The sequence below is a fragment of the Cucurbita pepo genome, chromosome 3 (genome assembly GCF_057944985.1).
Source record: "Cucurbita pepo subsp. pepo isolate OVF chromosome 3, ASM5794498v1, whole genome shotgun sequence".
Classification (NCBI taxonomy): domain Eukaryota; kingdom Viridiplantae; phylum Streptophyta; class Magnoliopsida; order Cucurbitales; family Cucurbitaceae; genus Cucurbita; species Cucurbita pepo.
The window spans coordinates 13,127,662-13,140,833 of NC_141800.1; the positions used below are offsets into that span (position 1 = coordinate 13,127,662).

General features: G+C 44.0%; 1 long non-coding RNA gene across 1 annotated transcript; it reads left to right on the forward strand.

Moving 5' to 3' along the window:
- Positions 1-7,413: 7,413 nt before the first annotated feature.
- Positions 7,414-9,373, forward strand: LOC147793273 (uncharacterized). Its single transcript, XR_015420447.1, has 2 exons — positions 7,414-7,873; positions 8,944-9,373. It is a non-coding gene; the product is annotated as an uncharacterized LOC147793273 (long non-coding RNA).
- The last annotated feature ends 3,799 nt before the right edge of the window (positions 9,374-13,172 follow it).

Consider the following 13,172-nt stretch of genomic DNA (forward strand, 5'->3'; position numbering starts at 1 on the left):
AACCTTAATCGTGACTAACAATGATTGTGACGTGTAGTGTGCAAACAAGAGTTTCAAAGGGAAATAGAATTTAAAAAAAAAAAAAGAACCGTTTATTTTGTAAAGAAAAATTTTCGATACAAGAAGATTTATGTGATTAGTTATAGGTAAGGAAAGGAAGACAAAGTGTTCTAATCAGTAAAACTAGACTGACGCCCTGGGACACGCTTCCTCTATGACAGTCCACATTATTTAACGCGCTCTCTCTTGACCCGACGCCTCACGTACCTGAAAAGGAAAGGTATAGCAAGAATGAGTATAAAATTATACTCAGTAAGTCACCTACTTGTAGGCTCTTATCGCATCCTAATCTTAACAAACCCCCACGGACTCTACTTTAGCTCTAGGACATCTAGTTTTCGGTTTAGCACCTTGGGGCTTGCCCCTCGCGACTTCTTGGTTCTTTGTCCTTTCATTTAAAAATTCTTAAGAGATCCCTTATGTCGACCTGTGTAATGACTGATGCCCTACGAGTAGCTACCTCGGCATGGCTCTGAGACTATCTAGTAACTTACCTAGGAAGTGAGCTGCAACCCCCTAGACCCATGACAGTCCCCCTAGTCGGGAGAGCTACCCCCCTTAACCCATCCAGCTAAATGGTCTATACGACCTGGGCACACGTCTTCCATGCTAAAACGGCTAAGAGCAGTCGGATTCTGATCAGGAACCCCCTGGTCCCCCATGAAGCTATGACACCAATCACACACCTGTAGCCTAAGGGTACTCTAGTGAGGGTTCGTACGCCGTGGTGGTCTGTTGCTCTACTAGGGGAAGGGTTAGGTCTATACCTTAGTGTCATGTTACTCTAACCACGAATCCCTAGACTTAATCATAAATGCGGGTCATGAAAATTAACTGAGTACGTACATATTTCATGCAAAGTAAACATACAAGCTCAACGGGGCGAAAATTAACTAGAGCGCAGAGTTCACAATTTCCCATCCTCCTTTCAGCATGAAATATACATATACATAATAAGCAGAAACTTAAAGTATAATAGCAATACTCAAGTAATTCTTGTAATAATTCACACAATACATCTTACTTTTAATAAAAAATTACCTACATTCAATCATGGGAAGCTACGACCTAAGATAATTAAACTAGAATGCATGCATTCCAAGCGACTCCTACAAGTATTTCTTCCTAAAATTTCGCGTGGTGACTTACCTGGATGATGCGTGCCCTTACACAGCGTTTCCACACAATTGGCGTATCGAAAGGTAGTGATTTTTTCTCAATTAAGTCCTATTGCATATAAAATGGAGTTAGGATTGGAATCGGGAGGAAAATAGGGAAAACAGAAGTCGAACAGGTTGAAAACGGGCTTACACGCGCTTCCACGCACCAGCCACACATCGAGGTGCAATCACTCGCAGGTTCCACGCGCGAGTGTCACGTGCCCAGGATTTTCTACAGTCGCGGGTCGTCGGTTCGATTTGGAAACAGTGGTCGGTGGACCGTGGGTCGTCGGTTCGGTTCGTTTCGCCGCGCGGGTACCGGGTCAGTCGAGGGACGCGGGTCAGTTTGCGTTGTCGGGGACGCGTGTCACATGTAGGCTAGAGCTGTGTCTTCCGAGGTGGCGTTCGACGCGTGTCTGGGGGTGGTTGAAGCACACGGTCCTCTAGCCGGTTGACACGTGGCATGCCGTCGACTTCTCTCTCCTCCTAGTAGAACAAGATTTCTGATTAGTTTTCCTATGTTCTTCTCATTTTTCTATCTCTCGGTTCTTAATCCAAAACGTAATGACTTCTTCAACAAAGTTTTAGATCATACTTCAACTTACGTGCCAATATTTTTTTCTTGATTTTTACTTAATCATACAACGAGTTATGAGCGTGGGGAAGAGGTCCGAAAACATCCTTACCGTTCTTGGAAAGATTCTCAGATCTCGACGTTTCGTCCGATTTCCTCAAAAAATCAGTGGCGGATCTTCCCCAGATGAAGGTAGTAAACTTAAACACTCTATTCCCAAACGAAGATCTTAGATCTGAAGAGTAACGTTCGAGATCTTACCTTGCGGGTTTTCTTTCAGATCTTGACAAAAGAGAAGGTATCTCAATAACACGAGTCTTTCCTCTCTCCAAGAAGAACTCGAGAGTGTAGGTCTTAGTAGGGAATGGATTTCGTCGGTGACTCTCCGACGAAGACTCCGGCGATTCACTTTTCTCTCTCAGACTTTCTCTCAACCTTCTTTTTCACACTTCACTCTTTTGCAGGTATTTTGTGGAGAACCCTCATGACCCCTATAATGGCTGAGGGGTAAAATGCCAATTTTGCCCCTTCGACTTTGACCTTTTTTTTTTTTTTTTTTGAGCATTACAATAAGTCGGGTTGTTACAGTTGGTATCAGATCCCAGTTATGGGATTCGGTAGACTGCTTACATCGTAAGCTAAAGAGTCGCCCATGATTGAACTACAAACCCTTGTCACTTCCAAGTGTGCTTGGCCATCGAATGGATGAATATGTATTGTGAATATTGATATTAGGTTGGCTATCATGGGTGATTTTACGTACGCTTGTAAGTCAAAAGTAGTGGATAATGTATGTTGCATAATGTACGAATATGTAGTATCGAATATTGATATTTTGATTGACTATCATGTGTAGTTTTATGTACTCGTAAGTAAAAAAAAAAAAAAAGAGTAGTGGATAATACACGTAGCACAATACCTGGCTGAAAAAAGCATGAAATTTTACGAGGTAATTAATTGTTGGTTAGGAACGAACAAGGAAAAGGATGTTTGGCCAAGTAACAAATTGGGGGGGGGGGGGGGGTAAACGTGCTCGAAGCGGGCCAACAAGGGTGCAGGAGAACCCATCTTTATAGGCCGCACTTCAAGAATAATCAGTAAATGCGAACCCAAATTCGGGAATAGGAGTTCCCCCATCTGATCCACCGAGAGCAAACCTTGATGCTCTGGAAGTACCTAATATGACCTCGATGATGGGAATGATGCAATCCATGGCACAGACAGCTGGGCAAATGGCACAACTGATCCCGACCTTAGTGCAAAGCGCCAGGCAGATGACCCATCACAATCGGGGGAATGCTTATGCAATAGAAGAAGGCAAGTATTTTCGAGCTTTCAAACGTTGGGACCCCGAAGTATTCGAGGAAAAATCCAAGGACCCTATTGTAGCTGAATTATGGTTGTCGGCTATTGATGATATTTTTCGACGCATGAAGTGTCTGGAGGAGCATAGACTGAGTTGCATGACTTGCCTGTTACGCAATGATGCTAAACTGTGGTGGCAATCAGCCTCTTGGGCGATTGCTACGAACGAAGACGATGTCACCTAGATGCAGTTTAGAGCAGCGTTCCTCCCAAAAAACTTCAAACTAGTGGTGAAATATAAGAAGCAACGTGAATTCCTAAGCATAGAGCAAGAAAACAAGTCAGTAGAGGAGTATGAACGAGAGTTCACCCGCCTGTCCCGTTTCGCCCCAATAATGGTCTCAACAGAAGAGCTGAAAGTAGAACCTTTTGTTATGGGCTTGAGACCCGATGTTCGAGCGGCGGTGTCAACTCACCTTCTACCTGATTATGCAATAGCACTCCGACTAGTCGAGACGCTCGACTATAGGGAGTATCCGACGGAAGACACCCAAACCCACTTAAACATGACGGTTGACCAAAAGAGAAAAGAGAACAGACGTCACCTACCTCCTCAAAGGTACCATGGCACCAGGCTAAGACAAATTTAAACCAAGAGCGTAGGCAACCAAAGGCTCGCCCACAAAACACGCCACGTGACAGACCACGTTGCACGAACTGTGGGAGACGTCACCCAAGATAGTGCAGGTTTAAGAATTAGGTATGTTTCAACTATCACCAAGAAGGGCATGTTGTCGCGCCTTGCACCCAAGAGAGAGCAATAACTAGTACCAACAGACCCCCTTGTAACTAACCGACCTCAAACGCGAGGCCAACTCCACAACAGGATCGAATATATGCTACCACTCTCCATGAGGCAGAAAACTCAAACACGGCAGTCACAGGTACGCTCTCTATTCTTGGGCACTACGCTTGGGTCTTGTTTGATTCTAGGTCAACCCACTCCTTTATCTCTACTAACCTTGTAAAACACGCAAGAGTAGAAGTTGAACCGCTAGGGTATGAGTTGTCTGTGAGTACCCCGACAGGGGTAAGTATGGAAGCCTTCGAGAGGGTAAAGGACTATCAGCTATGTGTGTCGAACCACACTATGGATGTGACGCTGATAGTCTTAGGGATGGAGTGGTTAGCTAAAAACCATGGTTCCATTGATTGCTTCAATAAGGAGGTTGTGTTCAGTCCCCCTCGTCAGCCAAGCTTCAAAGTCAAGGGGATCAGGGTAGAAATGGTCGAAGATAGTCTCGGTATTAAAGGCAAGGAAGATGTTATCCCAAGGTGATTGGGAGATATTAGCTCATGTGGTAGAATTAGGGCGAACCGAGGCGAGCATTAACTCAGTGCCGAGTAGTGAGATAATTCGCCGACGTGTTCCCAGAAGATCTCACCAGCCTACCCCTAGAGCGTGAGGTGGAATTCAAAATTATACTTGAGCCAGGAAAAACCTCTATTTCAAGAGCCCCATACAGAATGGCCCCTGCTGAACTAAAAGAACTAAAGTTGCAGCTCCAAGAGCTACTGGACAAAGGCTTTATATGTCCAAGTGTGTCCCCGTGGGGAGCCCCTGTGATATTTATGATAAAAAAGGACGGCTCTATGCGCTTATGCATAGACTATCGGGAGCTTAACAAAGTGATAATTAAGAACAAGTATCCTTTACCTCGGATCAATGACCTATTCGATCAGTTGCAAGGAGCAGTTGTGTTCTAAAAGATTGACTTATGGTCAGGCTACCATCAGTTGAGAATTAAGGAGAGTGATATCTCAAAGACAACCTTTTGCACAAGGTATGGACATTACGAGTTTAGGGTAATGTCGTTTGGCTTGACCAACGCTCCAGCAGCATTATGGGGTTGATGAACAAAGTGTTCAGAGAATTCTTAAACAGCTTTGTGATCGTGTTCATCGATGATATCCTTGTATACTCCAAGACTAGGGAACAACATGAGGAACATCTCAGAAAGGTGTTGACCACTCTGAGGACGAACAAGTTGTTAGCAAAGTTCTCCAAGTGTGAGTTCTAGGCAGAACAGGTAGGATTTATTGGGCATGTAGTTTCATGAATAGGAATCACCGTAGATCCAGCAAAGATTGGAGTGGTGACGAATTGGCCTCGCCCGACCATAGTGACTGAGGTACGAAGTTTCCTTGGTCTAGCAGGGGATTATCAGCAGTTTGTGCAGGATTTCTTCAAGATCGCCATCCCCCTCACCGAGCTGACCAACAAGGGAAAGCTGTTCACCTGTAATGATCAGTGCGAGGACAGTTTCCAAGAACATAAACAGAGGTTAGTAACAGCCCCGATACTTACTATGTCGTTAGGAGTTGAGGCTTTGTAGTATACAGTGATGCTTCAAAAAATGGGTTAGGGTGTGTCCTCATGCAACATGGGAAGGTTATCGTCTATGCTTCGTGTCAACTAAAAGAGTACGAGCGAAACTATCCCACCCACGACCTAGAACTCGCAGTAGTGGTATTTGCACTGATGATTTAGAGACACTACCTTTATGGAGAAAGGACCCAAATTTTCGTCGACCACAACAGTCTTAAATACATCTTTACTCATAAGGAGTTAAACATGAGACAACGTAGGTGGTTGGAGTTGGTTAAAGACTATGACGTGGAGATACTCTATCACCTAGGAAAGGAAAACGTGGTAGCTGATGCGTTGAGCCAAAAATCAGCACACACGTCTGCTCTAATCACCACACAAAAAGCTATCCAGCAGGATCTGGAACGCACCAGTGTAGCTGTGGTCGTGGGGGAGGTCGCAGCTCAATTGGCCCAGTTAACGGTACAACCAACCTTGAGACAACGTCTTATTGATAGACAACATGGTGATCCAGATTTGGTTGGAAAAAGACGGTTGATAGATGTCAATTAGATTGAGGAGTTTTCGTTGACAGCCGATGGGGGGCTCTTGTACCATGGGCGATTGTGTGTGCCAAATGATGAAGAATTGAAGGTAGAGATCCTAACCGAGGCTCACCACTCGCCGTTCGCCCTACAACCTAGCAGTACCAAGATGTATCAGGATTTGAAACGACATTATTGGTGGCGGAATATGAAACGTGTTATAGCCGAGTTTGTGAGCAAGTGTCTGGTTTGCCAACAAGTCAAAGCCCCAAGGCAGAAGCCAGTGGGGCTATTACAACCACTTAACATACCTAAATGGAAGTGGGAAAACATCGCCATGGACTTTATCGTGGGATTACCGAGGACGGCCAAAGGCTACACAGTCATATGGGTTGTGGTTGATAGGCTCACCAAGTCAGCTCACTTCTTGCCACGGAGTACCGGTATCCATTGTGGCAAATAGGGATCTTCAATTCACATCAAAGTTTTGGAAAAGCCTTCAGCAAGCGTTGGATACACGACTAGAGTTTAGTACAGCATTCCACCCACAGACGGATGGGCAAACTGAATGCTTAAACCAAATTCTGGAGGACATTTTACGGGCCTGTATGTTGGACTTTACTGGTAGCTAGGTCACACACTTGCATCTCATAGAGTTTGCGTATAACAACAGTTATCAAGCGACGTTGGGTATGGCACATTTTGAGGCCTTATATGGGAAGAAGTGTCGATACCCAGTGTGTTGGGATGAAGTAGGAGAACGCAAGTTGTTGGGCCCCGATTTAGTGTAAGCAACTAATGAGGCTATCCAGAAAATAAGGACTAGAATGCGTACGGCCTAAAGCAGGCAAAAGAGTTATGCCGATGTGAGACAAAGGGATTTGGAGTTTGAGGTGGGGGACAAAGTAATCCTTAAGGTGGCTCCCATGAAAGGCATTCTTAGGTTCTGGAGCAAAGAAAAGTTAAGCCCATGCTTCATTGGACCATTTGATATCTTGGAGCGAGTGGGACAAGTAGCTTACCGGTTGGCCTTACCGCCTATACTTTCAAGAGTCTACAATGTTTTCCATATATCGATGTTGCGACTATACATAGCAGACTCGCCACATGTGATAGATTTCAAACCCCTGCGGTTGGATAAGGACACATGTCAGCAGTACATTAATAAATAGAAAATAAATTGAGAATCGCTTGAAACTAGATTCAAACACGAACATAGAGGGTGGAGGCGCGCCTTGTGTCAAGGTCGTAACTTTTCAATTATGCAGCGTTGTGAGCGTGAGTAAAACCCAAGCCCCATATTCATCAAACATTAAGCGATGTTTTCGTCAATCCAAAGCAACTTTTATGAAATCCAAGCTTGTTCTCTCACACCCAAGTTTTGGGCCCATGGCCCAATACAAAATAATAATTATAAAAATAAGGTTCAGCCATATTAGCCAAACCCTTAGCCAACCACCAACCTCTTTAGTTTTTGCACGAAGTCAGAGGCAAGTTAGTCACAATAAACCCTAAGCCGCCCGCCCGCCGCCTTTCCTTCTTTCTTTGTAAGCTTCTTCCTTAAGCCACTGTCACCCAACGTTCACGTCGTCCTGCCGCCGACTATTTCCCACATCACCCCGTGCCCCTTCTCCACCCAGCACCCACGTCGCCGTTGCGAGTGAACGCCACCACCGTCGCCAAAACCGACATTAAGAGGATTAAACGCAGCAAACCAATAGCTGTCTCTCGGGATAAATATACAACGCAGTTTTCTCTCGGGATAGATAGGATTAGAACCAACCTCTACGTGGACAGCAGGCTCGATCTAACTCGAAGCGAACCAATAGCTGTAGAAACGATTAGGAAAGGAGCTCTCCAGGTAAGGGACCCTCCTCTTGAAACTAAATGTTTTGTTTTTGAAAAAAGGGTCGAATAGATTTGTCATATGGTTGTGTGCTGTGTAATCTGTTGGTTGTGTGCTGTGTAATCTGTTGGTTGTGAGCTGTGTGCTGTGTAATCAATTGGTTGTGGGCTGTATGCTGTGTAATCTGTTGGTTGTGTGCTGTGTGCTGTGTAATCTGTTGGTTGTGTGCTGTGTGCTGTGTAATCTGTTGGTTGTGTGCTGTGTGCTGTGTAATCTGTTGGTTGTGTGCTGTGTGCTGTGTAATCTGTTGGTTGTGTATTGTGTGTTGTGTAATCTATTAGTTGTGTGCTGTGTAATCTGTTGGTTGTATGCCGTGGGCTGTGTAAGTGTGCTGTGTAATTGGTTGGGGGCAATAAATATTGGGTAACTAATGACTGTTTTTAACACCAATAATTGAATGTGTGTAGTTGTATTTGACGAGTTGGTTCGATCACTGTATAAACGGTTGAATGTGTGTATTGTATTTGATGATTGGGTCTGATGTGAGTTGTAACACAATATATGTGGGTTCATGAAATCCAATGTTTTACGTTTTTGGGACCTATTGCATGCTTTTACGTTTTTGGGACCTATTGCATGCATATTGTGTTTTTTGTTGGCGATGGTTTAAGGATATGTGGTAATAGTTACACGCTGTGTGTTTCGGGTAACTAGCCACTAATAGTCACCTTCAATGATGATTGTAGAAAATGACTATCAAGGTAAGGGTTACACGCTGTGTGTTTCGGGTAACCAGTTGTCAATAGTCATTTTAAGGAAAGAAGGAGGGATGTTGATTTTCTTGTGGCAATGGTTACATGTTGTGTGTTTCGGGTAAATAGCCAGGGATAATCATTTTAAGGAGTAAAGTTAGGCGTTGATTTTCTTGGGACAATAATCACTAGCTGCTTGTTTCGGGTGATTAACCATTGGGGTCCCTCGATTTTTGTTGATCGCCTTGTGACGACTTATATATTTGACCCCAATAGGGAGTTCCTTACTGTGTCTTTTAATACTCACCCTGTTTTTTTTTAAATGGTTTTCAGGCGAAGTAATGGCACAGAGGTGACGAGTGGGATGCCAAAGTCACAGAGGTGACGAGTGGGATGCCAAAGTCACAGAGGTGACGAGTGGGATGCCAAAGTCACAGAGGTGACGAGTGGGATGCCAAAGTCACAGAGGTGACGAGTGGGATGCCAAAGTCACAGAGGTGACGAGTGGGATGCCAAAGTCAGTCATGAGGCAACTTGAGGAGTTTATGTTTATTGAAATTTTATTTTGATGGATAGACGTTTTCACACTTTTATTTATTAATTTAAATTATGTTTGTGGACGCTTAGTTCATGGGAACTAGTCGGTCACACCAGATTACCTTTTGATTTTAATTTCTTACGTTGTTTGAACATTTTTAGGCTTCATGTAACCTTTTTAAAGGGTAGCCCGCACATGATTTTAATAAATGACCGTTTTTGTATAGTTTTCATTAATTTTTAAATAAATCAAATTTTTTTTTGCAACGGCCCTGACCGCTACTTATAGGATAAGTCGGGTCGTTACATGTTCAGTCACACACGCCACCTATGCGTGCATGTTCAATCATCTGCGACTCAACCGACTTGCCTCTACACTAGGCCAAGTCATTCGTTTTGACCTTGTCTTTACTCGGGGCTAAGGTCTCTCAATGCAACATTGCACCTCAACATCATCTAGGTTCCTAATTAACATGACCCATACATCTTGACGCCATCCCAAGTCACGAGGTGTTTTCGGCCATCATAGCTCGCTCGATAGTGTTCATTGAGAATGTACCCACGTATCATTCATTATATCAAGACATCTTGAACATCCATCCATTTGGGTTCTATCGAGGCGTTGGACCTTCCCATATCCATAATGCACTATCCTTCTCGATCTCATCATGACGCTCGTCTATCTTGGCCCTCGCGTGGACAAATGTGTGCAACGTGAGGGTTACTGCTCTGCTTGTTGCAATGTGAGGGTCATAATCTACTCAATTTATAGTATGGTTGTGAAATCGAGCTAATTGTTGGTATATGGAGCCTGATGACTACTTATAGTAAATATCTGGAAGTGAAAGAAGTCGGCGAGCGTAGAGGTGAGGGGAAAGAGAAAGGAAAAACGGGGAAAGGGAGAGGCTGTGTGTCAAGATCCTACATTTTTCACCGCGCGGCGTCGTGATCTTGACACGCTCACGACCAGTCTTCGCTAATCGAACATCGCTTGTGCAAAATCCGCGCTTGTTCAACCACACACGCCGCCTGCGCGTGCATGTTCAATCATCTGCGAGACATCCGACTTGCCTCTACACTAGGCTAAGTCATTTGGCTCGACCTTGCCTCTACTCGAGGCCAAGGTCTCTCAATGCAACGTCGCATCTCATCTTGTCATCTCGATCCCCATCGACATGATTCATATGTCTTGGTGCCATCCGAGTCTCAGGATGTCGTCAGTCATCACAACTCGTTCGGTCATGCCATCGAGAATAGGCCCGTGTGTCGCTCATCTCATCGGGACTTTTCGAACATCCATCCATCCGGGTTCTATCGAGGCATTGGCCCTCCTATGCTCATACCGTGTCATTTACGGATACCATGCCGGATAGCAGGTGTATGTAGCAACCTCCAATACTCGGGCTGGGGCGCAATACCGGTACACCCGTGCCACCCGATACTATCCTTGAAAATTTTATTTCAAAGGAAGTCGCCCGAGACACTCGTCTTGGCACGCTCGCCCACACTATGACACACGTATGTGCCACAAGGTAGCTAAATTAGGCCATAGGACCTGGGGGTGGTAGAGAGCTAACACCATGGTACCCCTGTAGTACATTTTGAGCCATTTTCAAATCTTCCACGCATAGACATGATTTTGGTGAATGATCATACGGTGTCGTGCATTGTCCGTCTGGTGTCCAATTGACACCAAACTTAGCGAGGATTCATATTTCATATGGACAGACTTAACTCCCAAACCGCATGCCCAAATTCTCTCTGGAACCTCGACTTTCGAGGTTAAGGCCTGGGACCCTACCTGGCCCTTCAACAAGCCTATATTTGCCCCTCTTGTCGATTCGATGTCTCCATCTTGCTTATGTCTCAACTTGTCTTCAATATCCACTCCATGTGGTGTGTTAGATGATGCACCGTTCTCCTCGATCGCATCATGGCACTCGTCTAGGCCCTCGCGTGGTCGGATGGGCGCCACTTGAGGGTCGCCGCTTCTCTTGTTGCAACGTGAGGGTCACAACCTACTCTCTTCATAGTTAGGTTGTGACATTCTCCCCCACTTAAACTAGTCATCGTCTTCGATGACATACTTGGGGGTACAACCATTGTTGGGTTGTGACACTATGCGTCCCTCGAGGCCCGACCCAAACACGTGCCTTGTGCGACCCAGCATGGGTACGCTGTCCAGCTCGAGTGCGAGGCCAGCATGAGCGAACCCAGGTGTGCGACCCGGGTAGTGGTCCAACCCAGTTCTGTCCAATAGGGTCGATTTTTTCTCTTTTTGTGTAATTCACTCGCTTTAACTCCCATTTTGACACCATTTTCATTGGTATTCCTCATTTTGACCAACGTAGGAATTATTTGAGGAGTTTGACAAAATTTGGAACCCCTTAGAGATGCAAACCTGATAAAAAAAAGTGTCATGTTTTTCAGATAAATGGTACCTCGGAACTTTAAATTTAGCTATGCTCGTAGTATGCATGAGAGTATGTTATAAGAATCCTATCATAGACATTTGAGCATGAAATGAGTTGGATGTGATGTATGTAAGAGCCCGTTGAATGTTATGATGCGCGTTTATCGAGGAATAAACTGTTGAGTTATGATATGACTGAAATTGAGAGCATGTCTTTTAGTATGATATAAAACATGTTGTGGGAAACCGATTATTTATGTTTGAGCATAGAATGAATTGAGATACACATGTGGAATGTGATTATGTATGGTTACTGAAATGTGCATGCACTGTCTCATGAACTGAATTTATGACTTGATAATATTTTTTCTTATTTTCACTGTCACCGAGTAAACGGTCATTAGCTCGTGTCCCTTAAAAAGTGGGTTGTTACCGTTTAAAATTGATTAACTTAATGAAAACTCAAAATTCTTCATCCACGATTCATTAAACTCAAATTAAAGGACACCATTAACTTTGCGAAGTTAAGAAGAGAATGTTTCATGAAGAAGTCGAGGAAAGAGGAGGTCCCTATCGAGTTGCTTTGGGTTTCCCCAAAAGGCCTCATTCCAATGGAGTTAGCATTCCTCACTTATAAACCCATGACACCATTAACTTTGCGAAGTTAAGAAGAGAATGTTTCATGAAGAAGTCGAGGAAAGAGGAGGTCCCTATCGAGTTGGCTTTGGGTTTCCCCAAAAGGCCTCATTCCAATGGAGTTAGCATTCCTCACTTATAAACCCATGATCATTCCCTAAATTAGTCGATGTGGGACTTCCATCATCCAACACCTCCCCTCGAACAAAGTGCGCCTCCCCTTAATCGAGGTTCGACTCCTTTGGAGTCTTAGTCATTTTTTACTACCTTCGAGGAGGGGCTTGACTCCTTTTCTTTAGGCTTTAGGAGTTCTTTGTTCGATATTTGAGGATTTGAGGATTTACCAATTTATTGGCACGACTAAGTTTAGGGCATGGCTCTGATACCATGTTAGACGAACAAGACTCTCCACAATGGTATGATATTGTCCACTTTGAGCATAAGCTCTCATGGCTTTGCTTTGGGCTTCCCCAAAAGGCCTCACACCAATGGAGTTAGCATTCCTCACTTATAAACCCATGATCATTCCCTAAATTAGTCGATGTGGGACTTCCATCATCCAACAGTCCCAAACCAAGAAGAACAATATATAGGTTTGCTTTGGCGAGAAGTATGTTTTTTTGGCAAACTTTCGAGATAAGTTCATGAGAAGTTAAGAATCTTATCCCTACGACTTCCTTGCAACGTGATCTTTATGTTTCTTGAATGTATCGAGGGTCAGAAGTTATAGTATCAAGTTGTGGAGGCTGAGTTTCAGAGGTATCAGTGGGATATCTTACCCCATTTATTTATATAAAATTGAACTACGAAATATTTAATCTCTTTATAAATCTATTAATTTAGAAGATTAATATTTCAGAGGAGGAACATATGCGACCTGATTTGATCCTAATTCAGTTATGAATTTTTACTTGTGATAGATTGTCCTTTGATTTATCTCAAATATACTAAGATCTAGTTGGGGTCATTTATAATC